The sequence below is a fragment of the Neopelma chrysocephalum genome, unplaced genomic scaffold (genome assembly GCF_003984885.1).
Source record: "Neopelma chrysocephalum unplaced genomic scaffold, ASM398488v2 Primary Assembly neopelma1_97034, whole genome shotgun sequence".
NCBI lineage: Eukaryota > Metazoa > Chordata > Aves > Passeriformes > Pipridae > Neopelma > Neopelma chrysocephalum.
This window is the reverse complement of record NW_020925676.1, coordinates 2,238,642-2,256,967: the sequence shown is the minus strand read 5'-3', so window position 1 is coordinate 2,256,967 and position 18,326 is coordinate 2,238,642. Positions and strand designations below refer to the sequence as shown.

At 41.6% G+C, this 18,326-nt stretch overlaps 1 protein-coding gene and 1 long non-coding RNA gene across 2 annotated transcripts in view; one reads left to right on the top strand and one right to left on the bottom strand.

Moving 5' to 3' along the window:
- The window catches only part of APC (APC, WNT signaling pathway regulator), a 97,001-nt gene extending 84,437 nt beyond the window's left edge, over window positions 1–12,564 (bottom strand). Inside the window, exon 1 of the mRNA XM_027671163.1 lies at window positions 12,225–12,564. The gene's annotated coding sequence lies outside the window, so the exon portion shown is untranslated. The remainder of the gene's footprint in view (window positions 1–12,224) is intronic.
- Window positions 12,565–13,095: 531 nt separating this feature from the next.
- LOC113961117 overlaps window positions 13,096–18,326 on the top strand; it is a 9,389-nt gene continuing 4,158 nt past the window's right edge. Inside the window, exons 1-2 of the long non-coding RNA XR_003532210.1 lie at window positions 13,096–13,528; window positions 17,560–17,611. This is a non-coding gene — a long non-coding RNA (uncharacterized LOC113961117). The remainder of the gene's footprint in view (window positions 13,529–17,559; window positions 17,612–18,326) is intronic.

Sequence of the window (18,326 nt, the reverse complement as noted above, 5' to 3'; positions counted from 1 at the left end):
CAAGTACTGAATCCCTTACTAGAAATAATTTGTATTGTTTTAATGTTAAAACACAAACCATCCAAGTTTAAAGTTTGCCTGCCACTGAGCTATCATGAGTAAACTCTGGAAAGCAAACATAATACATCGTTTCTACACAAAAGAAAATTCCATACAAAGTAGTCTTGCAGGGAGACTTAGTGCCTGCAAATTAAGGTAAGCTGAGACCTCAAGAATTTTAAGCATTTCTTACAACATTAGAGGAGTTAATTTTGCAAGCTAATTACCCCAGGTGGCAAGAGAAAGGCAGAAATCTTCTCAGTAGGTAATACTTGTTCTAACAAGGAAGAAACAATAAGAGAGATCCCATGCCATTGGTAAAATCCCTTCTGTCACATGAATAGAAAACCAGTCCTTCTCCAGATGCACAACGGTCAGTAATTGAAATTTAAGATTATGAATGAGCTGTTCCCTAGTCTTGCTCCTTTCTTCTTCTCCTTTTCCTGATTTTTTTTTTTTGGGGGGGGACCAGACATGTCCTAACACTTGGAAACTTCATGTGACATTCTTGTCACAGCACTTGTTGATCGTGCTACAGCACACAGATGTGACTGAAGTCACAGGGGCTTTCTGTTCTACACCTGGATGATATTTTCCCAGTGTTGCACCTTCCCTTTCCCAAAGAGTAAATGCTGGCGAGTGCTGGTAGAGAAACTCATGTCAGCCTTACTCCCCAGTTTCAGAGCTGGCAGTTTTCTACACCACAGAATGTGAGCAGCACAATTACTTCAGCACAAAAATAACATCTTTTTACAGATTTGAAATTTGGACTACACAAAGCAATTCTGAAGCTTATAGGTCTTATGGAGACTCCTGCAATGTAATTATATAACAATTTGGAAAATGCAGAACAGAGGCAAGAATGATGAGAAGCACTATCCATCAGTGATCTGAAATGGTGCAAAAAACTTCAAAGAACATGAATCTAGTAAAATACACAATTCTTCAAACAGGGAACTTGGTGGCAAACTGCCCGCGTGAACAATTACTTGGTGTTGTAAAGAACTCGATCACTTGTAAGTCACTAGTCAGAAAAGTTTCAAACAGTAAACACCTGACTAAGAAATTAACAAATGAATACCTTCCAAAGCTACCTATATTCAGAGCAGCTGAATTCTAAGGTAAGAATTAATACATTGTCAGAGAGCAAAAATAAAAATTAGCCATGGTAACACTAATATGTTGAAGGTAGATATTTTCCTAGTATTTTCCAAACAAGTTAAAACATTTTGAATTACGACCAGGCTTTGTCATTACAAGGAGTTTCAGGTCTTCCTTGCTGCATAAATACTACACTGGTACATGGACTCTTCAGTAGCTTTACATCATTCAAGGCCCTATTTCACTTATTAAAAAAAAAAGACCTGGACATCTTGCTGACAAGTAAAATTGAGAGAGTGATTTGGAACAGTATAAAGACAGTCATGTACAGACAACTACTCTTTCATGCAAACAAAGCAATACATAAATCCACTGGGTTTAGAGGAAGACAAGCTCTCTTTCTCCATTCAGTTAATTCTTTTCAGCTTCCAGCACTTGAAACATTTTTTGGAAAAAGCCTTATGAACCAAGTCTAGTTCTCAAGGTCTTAACGACATTTAGACATTTAATTAGCAAGCCATCACTTGGACTGTCATCTAAATCTTTTGTCAGAGACCTAATTCCATGCCAATTCAAACATCCCATTAGTCTTATATTAACTAACAAGAAGTCTCATAATATTCTGGCTACTTTGCACTGGCATGCATTGACACAACAGTCAATTCAGTCTAACTGAATGCAAGGACACAGATTTACAGTGTACACACATTAAACTAACAAGGATATTCTAAGACAAAAATATAATAGCCACATGTATGAACTGGTACTCAGCCATACTTTGTGCTTCCTGGTAGTGTGGATGAATTTTGACATTCAAGTTAAAAAAAAAAAGAAAAAATATTGATTGAATTATAACTATTTCATTGATTCTAAGCTGAGTCCTGTTCTTAAACCTTTCTGGAGCTCATTCTGAACCATTTTTAGAGATTTATGCTGGCATTTCTACCGCAAGACATATTCAGTACACAGGGTTTTGTAAAAAGGCATTAACATATATAACAATACATAATAAGTAATAATAAGCTCTATTTGGAACCAAAGAAGAAAAATCACAGCGGCAAATGCCCTTTTTCAGCTTGTATCTCTCAATTTAGAGCTGTACTTTTCACTGAAATATCAACAAAGGACAAAATATAGAAAAATGCTAGAGCAAATGGCATAAATTCTGTAGGGTTTTTTTCTTCCTTTTGTGGAAACTGGAATTTTACATAAGTTTGAGTCAGCACTCCACTAGACTGGGCTAAAATTAGAATCCTATACAACAAAAGGTTTGTAGTTGAACAATTTGAATACCATGGAACAAAGCCCTAATAGAGTGATTCTGCCGAAACCCAAGGGAGAAGGAAAACTGGTGCCAAGAAAGATTAAAGAAATAGATATAAAAGGGAATTGGGAAATATTCAGAGTTGTCCTTAATCTTGGTATTGATAAAGTCTGTAAAGAAATTTTGTTACACTGTCTTATTAAAAAAAAAATCAATTTAGCTTTATGTTAAAAAGCAACAATGTGCAAGGAAAATGGTCATATATTACATTCTGCTAAGCTTGGAATCTCATGTATCTCAGCATTGCCTGCTGACAAGATCTTCTCAGCTGTGACTGGTGACAACTGTAGTGTCAAGGTGACTGGCACTGAAGCTTTCAGTCCTAAACTGCTGACAGGTAGGTTTTTGATGTCAAAAGTTAGTAAACTCTAATGTAATCAGCTTGCTCTTTTTTTTATTGGTCTAGATCCTGATGTGTAGCAGTTGCTATACAACAATTATTTTTGTTGTATAGCACCTGCTGACAACCAATAATTTTACCCAAACTTCATTCCACATCCAAGTCTTTCCTGACTAATACAGAGTAATCAAGGAGACTTTATGTGAACCCTCGGATTGCAAGTTCTGTAGGAAACATCTTAAAAAGAGTAGAGAACTTAAATGTAGATCTTTCTGAGCAGAAAATACAGAAGTTACAAACAACCTCAGTGAGACCAGAAAGGCATTTAACTCCAGAAACCCTATTATTCAAGCCACGTCCAGCATTTTCTTTGAAGAAGGCCTAATTTGAATACCTGTGCACCCCCCAACATAGCTGAATTCTAAAAAACACAATGAAAAAAAAAATACATGCTCACCACAAAAAAAAAAGTATTGAGTTTAAAAAAGAGTTGTGTCCTGTATCTCTTCTGCTACAGTAGAAGAAACACAGTTACTTAGCCCTCTACAATCTGTGCTTTGCACATCACAAATGGGAATTTCTCACTCCAGGAACTCCTAAATGTGTGGATAAGAGACACTCCTTCCTTGGGGCAGGCATTATGGGCACTGGAAGGGCATTGGTGCAGGCCTGAAAGTACAAATTTTTCTTTCAGAATGAAAGCTGATTCCTCTTTGTCACAAAAATGAAGCATCTACTTATGTATTTGAAGCTTTTACTGAACAGCAAAATGATAAGATGGCCAGCATTTTCAATGAAATAGGCAAGTTGCTACAGAATACTAAAATTTCAACCAGGAACTATGTCAACTACAGGAAAGGTATTTTTTACTAAATAGGAAAGAGCAGTGCAAAGGTCACCCACTTGAACCCTTAAAAGCCATTAAGTAGAGTTCCGACAATGCTTCAATGCTTTGGGAACTACAAATCAGCATTTAATTGCATGACAATTTCACAAATGAAGGCATCCCAAACTTCTGGTCCTAAGAACAACCTTAGTTTTTACTGAATAGTAAAGACCAACATAACTAGCCATCAAGATCAATGTTGATACCAAAAGACTTTGTGACACAAAAAAATATTTTCCATTATATTTTTAAAACACATCAAGTATTAGGATGGTGTTTTGGAAACAAGTAACCACGGTAAAGAGACATGTAATCTGAGCAATACAAACCAAGATGGGCAGTAGTGGTATGACACAAAGATGCCAGCAACTTGAGACAAAGTGGAAGTTCTTTGCAAGACTTGCATCTGAATTTAGAACCATAAACACAGCACTACTATGACCTGTGTCCAAAAGGAACAGCTGAGGAACTCAGTATTTTTATTCAGATACTGTATACACAAAACACAACTTAGGAGGAGTAAGAGCTTGCTTGATCAAACTATGCACTGCATTTAGAAAAGAAATGTCTTGTTTCACAGTTTGATGAAGCTGAGCCTGTTCCAAAGGATGTTACACACACACAAAGCAATGGGGGCAACTGTTGATGACTGAGATGACAATTAACATGCTGCAGTTAAAAAATCTTGCACCTTCCAACAACCTCTTTTCAGATAGTTCAAGCAGGCAAGGAATGGATTGCATTATTAAACTAAATCAAAGATAAGTCAGGTGATTTTTACTCCAGATTTTGATTAGCATAGAATCATTTTAAATGTTTCAATTATCAATGATAACTGAATATTTAAATGTTTCAACCAAAATAAAAGCTGTTATTACATCACACTAGTAGAAGTAGGCTTGACCATCTATGAGGATAACAAATAGCATGGCTACTTCTTGCAGAACATGAACCTATTTGCTCAAATTCTTACACCACAGCCTCACAAAACACTTTTCCTACAGTTACTGAATTCCAGGACAATACTGTTACCATGTCTGAAATAAATTACACTTCTAAAAAAATTAGGAACTAAAAGAGTGTACTCTCCAAGCTACTAAATTCCAACGGCCCCAAGTAGGTATCAATATGATAAATTACTTTCCCACCACATCCTCCATATGCTCTCAAACATACTCAAAGAAAGGTTCATTAATGTTAAGTACATAGAAGGACTTTCCAGAATGTATGTTCAGCACATAAATAGTTTGTACATAAAAAAATAGTACCTACTATCTACGAAAAAAATATTATCCTCTTGCATAACAAAGAGCCCACATACATGTGAAAAGAGCCATTTCAATAAGGAGTTCTCCTGTAATAGCACAAACTACTGCTTTTTAACAGATCGTGTAAGTCTGATCTTCAGACCTATGCTGCAAGGATTAACTGCTCTTCCCTGCAAGCAAAAGCACCGAAATACAGATTGAGCTATAAACTCACTTAAATTTTAACTTGCTCTGCAGCACATTCCTTTGTGCAGTTACATGTTGTAATTAAGAGAAAAAAAAGAGTGGCATGAAAAGCAATATTACTTTCAAACTCCACTACTTGGAAAATCAATAATTTCTGAGAACAGGGATCAGCTGCAGGCAAGAACTTTATACCCACAGTGAGTAACAGCTACCTGTTAGAAAAAAGTCTACAACTCTATCCCAGTGGAGAAGGACACAAATTTATTACAAAGAATACTTATGAAAAACTATTAATTAAAATGTCCCAAAACAAGAAACACTCATCACAACAAAAATCTCTGCACACTACATGCCATTTTTTTTTTTGTTTTTAACAAACACCAGAATCTCCAGGAAATTATTCCAACACAAAGCAACATTACATATAATGAGTAGGTTGGACAAATTCCTCACAATAATTCTGAGGTAGCAACACTTTGCTCCTATCAGTCTGAAGTTCCCTGTTTCTCCAGGGACAACACAAGCAGCAACATGGATACAAGTCTGTTCTGCTGTATAAACCTGAACATAAAGTGTGTGACCAAAGATGTTCACAGAACTTTTGCACAAAGAAACACTTGCAGAAACAAACTAGTGGGTAATTTCCTCTGAAGCTGTGGGGACACATTTAGTGTTACAATACTTATTATTGTCACCATTCTGTTTGAATCTCATTTGTTGTTTATATACTCAGATTTTCAGTCTGTATCTCATTTTTATTCACACTCTTACCTTTCCATATTCCTAAAAAAAGAGTTAAAAAGTAATACAATCCAAAACCCAAACAATTCACTTATCAAGAGACAAACCAAAATAAGGATCAGGAATCTACTACAGCATACTGCAGTGACAGCTCTAAGTTCTATCCTGCCATGCTTACTCAGGCATGCAAATACTTTTTTTAGAATCATAGAGTTGTTTAGTTTGGAAAAGATCTTTAAGATCATCAACACCAATAACACTGCAAATCCATCACTAAACCATGCCCCTAAGTGCCACAACTAAATGTCTTTTAAATACCTCCAGGGATTTAAAAGAGATCACTTTTTTATCACTTTGTAATACTCAACCACTTCCCTTGGCAGCTTGTTCCAATGCTTGACAACCCTTTTGGTGAAGAAATTTTACCTGATATCCAGTCTAAGACTCCCCCCACGAAACTTGAGACTCTTTCCCTTGTTCCATCACTTGTTACTTGGCTGAAAGATACTGACCCATCTGGCTGGAATCTCCTGTCAGGTAGTTGTAGAGAGTGATACAGTCCCCATGAGCCTCCTTTTCTCCAGGCTAAAAACCCCCAGCTCCCTCAGCTGCTTCTCACAGGACTTGTGCTTCAGACCCTTCCTCAGCTCCGTTGCCCTTCTCTGGACTTGTTCCAGCACCTTGGTGTCTCTCCTGCAGTGAGGGACCCACAACTGAGCACAACTCAAGATGTGGCCTCACTAGGGCCCAGTACAGGGGGAGAATCACTTCCCTGGTCCTGCAGGCCACACTACTGCTGCTCCAAGCTAGGATGCCACTGGTTTTCTTAGCCACCTGGGCACACTCTGGCTCATGTTCAGCTGCTGTTTACCAGCACCCCCAGGTCCTTTTCTGCTGGGCCGGTTTTCAGCCCCTCTGCCCCCAACCTGTAGTGCTGCAGGGGGTTGTTGTGACTTGGCACTTGATCTTGTTGAATCTCATACCATTGGCCCCAACCCACCAATCCAGCCTGTCCTGATCCCTCTGCAAATCCTTCCTGTGCTCTGGCAGATCAACATTTCTGTCCAAGTTGGTGTCATGTGCAAACTGACTGAGGGAACACTTGATCACCTTGTCACTAAAGACAGATATAAAACAGGACCTGCCAACACTGAGTCCTGGGGAACCCCACTAGTGACCAGCCCCAGCTGTATGTAACTCCATTCACCACAAGCCCCTGGGCCTGGATGTCCAGTTTTTTACCCAGTGAACACTGCACATGTCTAAGTCACGAGTAGCCAGTTTCTCCAGGATAATGCTGTGGGAAACAGTGCCAAGGGCTCTACTCAGGTCCAGGTAGACAACACTCACAGCCTTTCCCTCATCCACCAAGCCGGTCACTTTGTCATAGAAGACCAGGCTGATCAAGCAGGACCTGCCTTTTGTAAACCCAAGTTGGGTTTAGGATGGCAAAGAATGGCACTCAACACAATCCCAGGCACTGAGGTCAGAGTGACAGACCAGAATTAGAAGTCACCTCACTACCTACACAAGTCCACAATCCAAATACAAACTCCAGTACAGCCTATAACAAAACAACCCAGAGGGGGCTGCAGGAAAATGCTTCTCATTGATCAACTGAATTTCAACTTACGGTATGTAAAAATACTTGAAATCTTACTCCAAGAAATAGAAAAGTACAACCAAGTCATCTATTAAGTTTTAAGACTCAATCACCTTCAAGTGGAAAAAACAATGAGACAAAGCAAGCATGTTTGAGTAATATAACTAAATTTCTATATAAAATGTGTTAAATTGGAATTTTTAACACCATTCTGTAAGAAAAATTATTGCTTAGTTCTAAAGAGATTCTTGTCTGAGGCCCTTTAAATGGAAGAACAGCAGCAATGGGGGCTCACCATAGCAGGGGTTTCAAAGAAGAGAAAAAGCTCATGTGATCCTGAGAACCTTTTTCCATTAATAAAGGGAAAGCCAACTCACACAATTTATGCTTTCATGATTTCTTTGCACTCTTGTCACACAATAATGACAAGTCCTAGTTTCCTTCCAGTTCCCTCTATATGCCAGTTACCACAAAAAAGACCAATCTACTAACAGCCAAACTCAGTTTTGTGAAACTCAGCACCTTTCAGAATCTATTTAAAGCAACCAACAATCATACCATTAACTGCACAAATAAGAAAGTTTTTTATTGATTTCCAGAAAAAAATACACAATTTTCACTCAAAGAATTTAACCTATATATGGAAAGGTAAGCCTTAAGTAGTGTTTTCCTATGTCATTAGAATTCTATTAGAGGGTAAGAATATAAAGTTCATCTCTTCAAAAAAACCACAGCATTAAGAAAGGCATCATTACACTATATCACACATCCTCAATTCTTTTTATTTTGAAAACTAAGTTTGCACGAATAAGGTCTCTTTTTCCATTAGAGATTAATATTTTATCAATTTGTGGTTAAAATGCACCCTTGAAGAATAACACTACACTTATGAAAGACATATCAAAATGCTAATGATACTTAAACTTTAATGTTTTAGTTTAACACTTCCATAGAGAAATCAAACTACTTGTTCTCCTAATACAACTGTATTTACTTATTCAGAAGATATTCTTGTCTACTCAATTTTATTTCTCACCTTCTGAAAATCCACATGGAAGTAATGGTAAAATGAATTCTCTCTGATCTTAAAAAGCATTCATTTTTTTTTAATTTCTTATTTCCACTAGTGATGACTAATACTAAAGCAATAATTTCTTATTAAAGACACAAATGAACATACTCATGAATCCAACTAATCTTTGGCAGTCAGTTCAAATTAGCATATACTATCTTTGTAACCATGACCAGCAAGCAGTATCAGAGGTACTGCTACAACAGCACATGGAGACAAGAAAACCAAGCAAGTATTAATCTCTTTAACCTTTTTGGCAACTACCTACCTCTCCCATAACCTTCACCGACACACGTCACATACAGATGTGCAATACTGAGCAAATGCTTAATGCCTTGTAGCTTGATCACCCAGCTACAACTGATCTAACTGGATGCAAACCTCTAACTAAAACTGAATGGCAATCATCCAATAACTCATGTTCTACAAGAGCACAGCATGACTTGCCATTGAAATCACCATCACAGTTTATTTAAACACTATTTTAACTATTTAAAGTAATACTTGTAATCACAACTCAAGTCGTGATTTTGGTTAGGATCAAAATTCCAACAGTGGGAGGTATCAAAACATTATAAATCGGGTATGTTAATCTGAAGGGTGTCAAATTCATGACTAAGGTAAAAGTGGTTTTGCTTTGCTAACACTGGTAATAAATGAATGATGAAAATATGAGCTTTAACAGCAAACAATTAGAAGATCCATTTAAATATCAGTTACAACGACTTTCCAGCTGAGTCCACATGCATTCGTTCACTACACTTAGTTCACGCATTTTTTAAAATTACAGCAGAAGGTTCACTGAATAAACTTCAGTCATCATACAATAATCTTGATAAAACTTTTTTCTTTTAACATTCATAATATTGATACTCTCATTAAAACATGAAAACAGCCTGTTTTATTCACCAAGCTGGCTACTTAACTTCAGTCCATTAAATCATTGCTTATTTCAGCACAAGTGAAGTTACTAACCGCAAGTTACTAAAATCATACTTGAAAACATAGTAACTTGTTATTAAAAGAAAGATATTGCCTCCTACTGTTTAAATTACACTGAGACAACTCAACAGAGAATATGAGGCACAACAAAAAACCATAGTTTCGAAATCAAAGTTTCAGATTGTGTCAGAGAAGATCACAGAATTAATGGACTTCTACTGTATAATCCTATGAAACAACTTTTAAGGCACAGTTCGAAAGCAGAAACAAGATGCACACTATCCAAAATCAGCGCTGTGCTTTCACTTGCCACTCACAAAAGGGTCAAGGGAAGGGACCACAGTGGCTCAGCTGGTCCAAGCCCTCTGCCCTAATAGGGTCACCCTAGAGCACACAGTACAGAATTGCACCCAGATAGTTCTGGAATATCTCCAGAGAGTGAAACTCCACACCCTCTCTGAGCAACCTCTTCAGTGCTCAGTGACCTACACAGTAAGGAAGTTCTTCCTCATGTTCAGGTGGAACTTCCTGGGCATCAGTTTCTGCTGTTCCCTCTAGTCTGTTGCTTGGCACCACGGAGCAGAGCCTGGTCCATCCTCTGACCCCTCCCTGCAGGCACTGACAGACATTGGTAAGATTCTTTCAGAGTCTTTTCTCCAGACTAAACAGGCCCCACTCCCTCATCCTCTCCTCTATGGTATTTCATGCACTCATAATAATTCAGAATAGCTTGCTAATATTTCTAAAAGCACATATATAGCACCTGTGTGAACAAGTCTTTATTGCTACTGAGCTGCTTGAAACAAACATGAGAAGTTAGCTAATAAAAAAAACTCAACCTGTTTTACTTGTACACAAAGAAGGAATTTTCAGAGTTTAGCCAAAATAAAGTCAGCCAAATCAAAACTTCCTTTCTTGATCGTTACAGGATTTAGGAAGCTTTATTGTTAACTAAGCTGTTTAGTTTTAAATACAACCATAGGGAGATATAAATCCCTTACTCTAGAGGTTATCTAGATATAAAAGATACCAGAAATAACCTAGAAGTATTTATTGAAATAAATATACATATACATACAAATACATACATATTACGAAAAGCACACACAAGGTGCTGTAAATACAAAATGGAGGTGTTTGTTAGGGCCAACAGCTACTCGTTCAGCATTAATACAAACCAAAACAGTATCACAAACTCTCTGTATAAGTGACATAGCACACTGTTGAGGGTATTCGTTGTGCACTCAAAAAAACCATGTAGTTGTGATGTCAGTTACTTGAGGAATATTTGGTGCAACAGATGCCAAGATACCAAAATTTGACATATCTGAGCATGGATTTCACTGCATGGAAGATATGCACAAATAAAACATGTTTTATGCTCAATAGAGTTTCCTATTGTATTACTTAGAAATAAAAAAAAATTTAAGTAACTATATTACCATGTGCATTTTCACAATTTTTTGTTTTGGTTTTTCCCTTATGCAACCAAGTATATATACCTTTTACCAAATTTAATACTTTTTTGACTCCTAAAGAATCCAAGGAGAGCAAGGTCTTTGTCATTGGACAGAGCTATGCTATAAACAGTCTTCATTGTAACTAAAGGGAAAAAAAAACATATCAAGGATGTTGAAGCTGAAGTATAACAACGACCTCATGACATTCACTTTAAGGCTAATATTTCTTGAGTGTTTAGGATTGGATGAACCCATCTGGCATACAATTCTATTCAAAGCCAGTTTAAAAATATTAGATTACTGCACCTGGATAGGAAAAAAAGGTCAGTTTCTCTGCATTGCCATCAATGACTCAATCTCACTTAACTCTTGCCATAGCCTTAACTTACCAAAATGTCAGCAATATTCCTGAAGAAAAGCTTTCAAACCCGTGCTTCTCCACTGGTACACAGAAACACCTCCTCTCATTCAATCAGTAGTTGGTAGAAACAAGTACATGAAAACAGATTCTGCAGAACCTTATTTTATTTTTTTTCAGAAAGTTAAAAGTTTCTGTGACAGTTTTACGAAAAGGCTTATCTTCAGGTCACAACCATCATATTGTTTATAGCTGGCGGGGGGTGTGGTGTGTGTGGGAGGGTGGAGGGGCAGGGAGGGACGGGGGAGGACACATGCAAAGCAATAGTAAACAAACAGAGTCAGATACTTTAGTACACCTACATCTTCATTTCTCTGCAGTTAACTCAATGAAGCTGACATTTACAGAAATCCGAGCTATTTTGCTTTACATCCAACCACTTCTGAAGCTGTGAACGGCAAGGAAGACTAAAATTACTACAGGAACCGAGGCTGCCGTCACACCTGTACACATCCACCCTCGTCACAGGAGGTCAGAGAGGGCACATAACAGAGAAAACAAGCCCTGCTAACAGAGAGTTTCGAGGTTAATAAGTTGTCTAACAGTTTTTTAACTGAGGGTTTTCCACGTCAAGGCCCTTAAATATCTTCTCACAGAGGACAGCGGCTCAGCTCTACCTAAGACGCAGCCTTCACACTCCAGTGGCATTTCAGCTACTGAGCAGCCGAACGCTTTCCAGCACGTTTTGATGAACCAAACCACTAAGTGACGCCGAATCACATTTGTGCCACCGCTAATAAATAAATAAACTCGTGAACGAGAGTAGCACTATGGGCTTTGGGTGACCCGCACCGGGCCGGGCGGGGGCAGCGCCCTAAGGGCTCAGCCCGGTCCCGGCACTCACCTGTGCGCCTTCCTCTGCCCCCGCCAGCGCTGCCGCGGCTCCTCCGCCTCCTCCGCCGGGCTGCCGAGCTGCGCCCCGTCCCCGGGGCTGTCAGGGGGCCGTGAGGGGCGAGGGGCGCCCGCGCATACGGGGCAGCTCCCTCCTCACCGCGTCCCTGCCCCGGCTCCCCGGCTCCTCATCCCCACCGCGGGCTACGGGGCACCCCCAGCTTCCTCGTCCTCCCCCTCCCCGCTGCCCGGCACCCGCCTCCTCTCAGCCGCGACGGCGCCAGGGCCGGGTCTCCCTCCAACCCTGCCCGCCCCGTCCCTCACTAGCTGCCCCCCGCCGATCCCCCCGCCACCGCCATCTTTTCCGGGATGGGAGAAGGGCGCGCAGGCGCGGCCGCGGCGAACACGGGCCTGCAGCGGCGGCCGCGCGCAGGCGCGGGGACGCACCTCGCCCCACCCCGGGAGCGCGCACCTGAGGGGGCGCGCTTGGCCCGACCCTCTGATGGAGTGGGTCGGTCGAGATTGGTCGCCTGCCTTTGTCCGTGAGGTTTGCCATAAGTGGTTCAGCTCCACAAGTGAGCGAGGTCAGCCTCACTGGTTTGTCCCTCTCCAGACGGGCTCTGGCGTGGCCAGAGTGGGCAGAGATGCTGTGGTGGCCACCTCCCAGCCATGAGGATGCTTCCTTAGTGGTTCCACAGTTTGGTAGCTGAGGTCCCTCATCACTTGTGGCTAAATGTTGCCTGCTTTTTGGGTGACTTTCTCCACTTCCAGACATCATGCTTACACACCCTGTTTAGGGTTCACTTTCACTTTCCTGTTTAGGCTCCTATTCCCTATAAAGTTATTTCATGTTGATGCAGATCTCCTGTCCTCCTCGGTGTGAAGCAGACGTGGGGTCATGAACCCCCAGCACTCCCAGCTGCAGCCTGGGGCACACAACTGTTTGAGTTTCTCTGTGCTACCTTTGCCACCCTTGGCCACCCCCTCTCACTGCTCCACAGTTTAGACTTTTGTAAATAAGATATTTCATGGGTTTTGTAACTACCTTCTTTCCTTTGATGTGTGTAAGGGCCTTTTTACCACCAGTCTGAGCATCCTTTACAAGGTGTTCTTCAAATTCTCTTTCAGTTCTGTTCATTTCCTGCTTTGATATGACCTGCAGTGTTTTACAGGTTTCTGCTCTCTTTATTTTGGCCCAGATGAGTTCTGCCCTCTCATTAATATCAAAGGAATTGCCTTGCCAAGCCCTCTCTCATTCTTCTTGGACAGAGATCCTGCTAGAGTCTGTCACAGGAAGCTGTCAAACCACAAGTGTTTGTGAGCGTTAAACACATATTTAGGGAAGTTACTACATACTGATAAATAGCTGAGTCTGTGCATTTTGTGTTTTGATATTGTCTGTACTGCTTGTTTTAGTAGTGAAATTTTCCTGGGATTTGAATATAATTTTTAATTGCAATTTCTGTCATTGCTGTGTCTTGATTATCTGTATTTACTTCAAGTGTGAAAAAATTGTATCCTACAAACCATGACCAGGAATAGCTAAATACAATCTGATACAAATTTTACTGATATTATGAAAATGCGCACAGTGAACATACATGGAAGAAATTCTTTACTGTGAGGGTTTGAGGCTCTGGCACAGGTTGCCCAGAGAAGTTGTGGATGTCCCATCCCTGAAAGTGCTGAAGGCCAGGCTGGATGGGGCTCTGAGCAGCCGAGTCTAGTGGGAAGTGTCCCTGCCCATGGCATAGGGGTTGGAACTGGATAGTCTTTATAAGGTCCTTTCCAACCAAACCCATTCAATGATTCTATAATGTTAGCTGTTCCAAATGTTATCTTTTACAGTCATATGATGTATCACATTGATTATGGCTTTTTGAAAGACAATTGTTCTTAGTAATATTTTTGTAGGTTCAATCACCTTTAGTTTCCCCAGCATATTGCCTAAAAGCTGAAGGGTGAGAACAACAATAATTTTGTATTCTAAGGAGTTTGGATTAAATCAAAGAATGTTCAACTGTGTGACAGTCTAAATAAAGACAATTTTAAATGTCTCTGCAGTGCACACAGTAACCTTCCACTTCATAAAAAGAGAAGCCTTCAAAATTTCTTGAATTCAATTCATAAGACTCTGTCTTCAGATTTCCTCCTGACAAATGTAGTAGCCTTTTATGATGGAGTAACTGTATCAGTGGACAAAGGAAGAGCTATGGATGTCAGCTACCTGGGCTTCTGAATCACAGAATCATAGAGTCATAAAATCAGCTGGGTTGGAAGGGACCTCTGAGATCATCAAGTCCAACCCTTGATCCACTACCGCCGTGGTTACTAGACCATGGCTCTAAGTGCCACATCCAGTCTCTCTTTAAAAACCTCCAGGGACGGAGAGTCCACTACTTCCCTGGGCAGCCCATTCCAATGTCTGATCACCCTCTCTGTAAAGAAATTCTTTCTAATATCTAACCTAAACCTCCCCTGGCACAACTTGAGACCATGCCCTCTTGTCTTGCTGATAGTTCCCTGGGAAAAGAGACCAACCCCCACCTGGCTACAACCTTCTTTCAGAGAGTTGTAGAGACTGATGAGGTCTCCCCTGAGCCTCCTCTTCTCCAGGCTGAACAGCCCCAGCTCCTTCAGCCTCTCCTCACAGGACTTGTGCTCGAGTCCCTTCACCAGCCTAGTTGCTCTTCTCTGCACCTGCTCCAGCACCTCAATATCCTTCCTGAACTGAGGGGCCCAGAAGTGGACACAGTACTCCACGTGTGGCCTCACCAGCGCTGAGTACAGGGGAAGAATCACTTCTGCCACGGCCCGAGGGGTAAAGGGAATGGGGACGCGGCACTGCGAATAAGGGTCAGGACACAGTTGAAGGTCGGGGAAGCAATGCCGATTTATTCAGGGAAAACAGGGACTTAAATAGGGTAGGTTCAAGGGGAGGACTCAGAACTGGGGAGGAGCATGGGATTGACAACCTAGGACAAACAAGGATTGGGGGACGAGGGAAAGGTAGGTGTGACTTAAGAGTATCTAAGGGAAAGGGCCAATGAGAGCTCACTCTGCACTGCGGCAAATCTTGGCCAATCAGCAGCAGAGGAGCGGGAAAGCAGGGGAGAACAAGGGAGTAAACAAGTTAAGGCGGGAAAACCTGAGGGAGAGGGAGGGACAAAATGGAGGGTACATTAAAATTTCATAAAAGCCAGTGGCGAACAGGGGTACAACAGTAAGAACAAATAACACAGTAAAACTGGGGAAAACATCAGTCAGTCCGTGGTGAGAAAGTCCATTCCATGTGTTTAAAATCCATAGTCCATTCAGTTCCCATACAGCTCTCTCCACTTCTTGTATCTTTCCCAGTCTGATAATTGCTCCTCCACACACTTCCCTGGTCCTGCTGGCCACACTGTTCCTGATCCAGACCAGGATGCCATTGGTCTTCTTGGCCACCTGGGCACACTGCTGACTCACATTCAGCTTCCTGTCAATCCAAACTCCCAGGTCCCTTTCTGCCTGGCTGCTCTCCAGCCACTCTGTCCCCAGCCTGTAGCGCTGCATGGGGTTGTTGTGACCAAAGTGCAGGACCTGGCACTTGGCCTTGTTGAACCTCGTCCTGTTCAATGTTGGAATCAGCCCAACTCTCCAGCTTGTCCAGGTCCCTCTGCAGAGCCTTCCTGCCTTCCAGCTGATTGACAGTGTCCCCCAACTTGATGTCATCTGCAAATTTGCTAATGGTGGACTCAATCCCCTCATCTAAATCATCAATAAAGATATTAAACAGGACTGGGCCCAACACTGATCCCTGCGGGTCACCACTAGTGACCGGCTGCCAACTGGATGCAGTACCGTTCACCACCACTCTCTGGGCCCGGCCATCAGCCAGTTCTTAACCCAGCACAGAGTGCCCCTGTCCAAGCTGTGGGCTGCCAGCTTTTTCAGGAGTATGCTGTGGGAGATGGTGTCAAAGGCTTTGCTGAAGTCCAGGTAGACACATCCACAGCCCTCCCCTCATCCAGCAGGTGGGTCACCTGGTCCTAAAAGGAGACCAGGTTGGTCAGACAGGACCTGCCCTTCCAAAAACCCGTGGTGGCTGGGTCTGATCCCTTGTCCATCTTGTAGGTGCTGTGGGATTGCACTTAGGATGATCTGCTCCATAACCTTGCCAGGCACTGAGGTCAGGCTGACAGGCCTGTAGTTTCTCGGATCCTCCTTTTTGTGGATGGGCGTGACATTCGCCAACTTCCAATCATCTGGGACCTCCCCAGTGAGCCAGGACTGTTGGTAAATGATGGAGAGCAGCTTGGCGAGCTCTTCCGCCAGCTCCCTCATTGCCCTAGGATGGATCCCATTTGGTTCCATAGACCTGTGAGGATCCAAGTGGCTCAGCAGGTCGTAACTGTTTCTTCCTGGATTACAAGGGGCTATTCAGCTTCTTCTCTCTTTCTACAAGCTCCAGAAGCCAGCTTTCCTTTGGACAACCTGTCTTACTGTTGAAAACTGAGGTAAAGAAGGTGTTAAACACCTCAGCCTTTTCCTCATCTTTGATAATTATGTTCCTGCCCATGTCCAAGAAAGAATGGAGGTTTTCCTTGTCCCTTCTTTTGATATTGATGTATCTGTAGAAAGATTTTTGTTATCCTTAACAGAAGTGGCAAGCCCTTGGTACAGTCCCGGCACAGGAAAGACATCGACCTGTTGAAGTGAGTCCAGAGAAGGGCCATGGAAATGGTCAGAGGGCTGATAATGAAAGGCTGAGAGAGTTGTGGTTGCTCAGCCTGGAGAGACCTTATCCAAACAGCTTCAGGAAAATGAAACTACAGCAGCGGCCATTTACAGCTTGTAGTCCCTTGGTTTCTTGAGGTAATAAAGTGAACAAATGCATTAGTCTATGAGCTGTACCTTTGTGCTGAAGTGCAACACAGAACTATTGCCACATGAATAAAGTAGGGACCATATCTGCCCCAGCAGTGTGACCCTGCTCAGGAGTTTGCTGAGAGCATTTCAAGCAGCAGCTGTGGCACTTTGCAGCTACAGCTCCTCCCTGGCCCCTGTGGCTGAACACCTGCTAGTGAAGAAAGAAACTTTGGCTTTTACACCATCTGCCTCAATTAAAAGCGAGAGCAAGTCACTGTATTAGACTCTCTAGCTCAACTGCCTCATAGAGGACAAAGATGTACAAGAAAGGTGGAAAAACAATAAATAGTTATGATTTTCAAGGGACCTGGCTGTAACTGCTCTAAATTGTGACATAAGGAAGCATGTGCTATCAGAAATCAGTAGGAATTTGCTCTAGCTATGACCTCTCCTTTCCCTCCCATTGTGCCTTCTGCTGCTGTGACTACCCATTCCAGAAGTAAACACAGGATTTGCCTGTGTGCCTGTGGGGGAATTCACTGATTGAGGGTGAGTAGTATACCATGGTAGCATAAAAGTAGTGGACTAGAATATGTTTCTTGAAATAGTCTTTAAAATAATCTACTTTCTTGTCTTTTCAGCTGGCTGGCCAGTCAGTCACCTGAAGATTGTTACAATTTATACTTTAGTTTTTCAGAGTATGTTTAGATCATGATCAGATTAGTATTCCATTGCACTAATGTTTGACACCTGTAAGTCAATTTCTGCCCTCAGTCAGTAAACATAAGACCATGTGCCAGAATGAGCCCAAAATCTACTGGGTGACATGAAAAGACAGCAGCTCTAATTCAGTTGTTTGACAGTCGAACAAGATGATAATTCTGAAGATTCACTCTGAAAAGTTCTATAGCCTGTTCTAAGGGCAATTTGCCCACCAAGAAAAGTTCTCCAGCTGTTGGTCAATGTCTTCAGATGGTTGTTGTAAGATGGACTGTTTTCAGAAGTGCTTTTACAGGGGCACTTCTACAGCTCACTGTGAAAAGCTTTCCTGTTGGACTAAGTTTTAAATAAAGGCGTGAAAAATCTCAATGTTGTTAACTATGTAACTGACTAGAATAATATCATAGAATCATAAAATCAGCTGGGTTGGAAGGGACCTCTGAGATCATCAAGTCCAACCCTTGATCCACTACTGCTGCAGTTACTAGACCATGGCACTAAGTGCCACATCCAGTCTCTCTTTAAAAACCTCCAGGGACGGAGA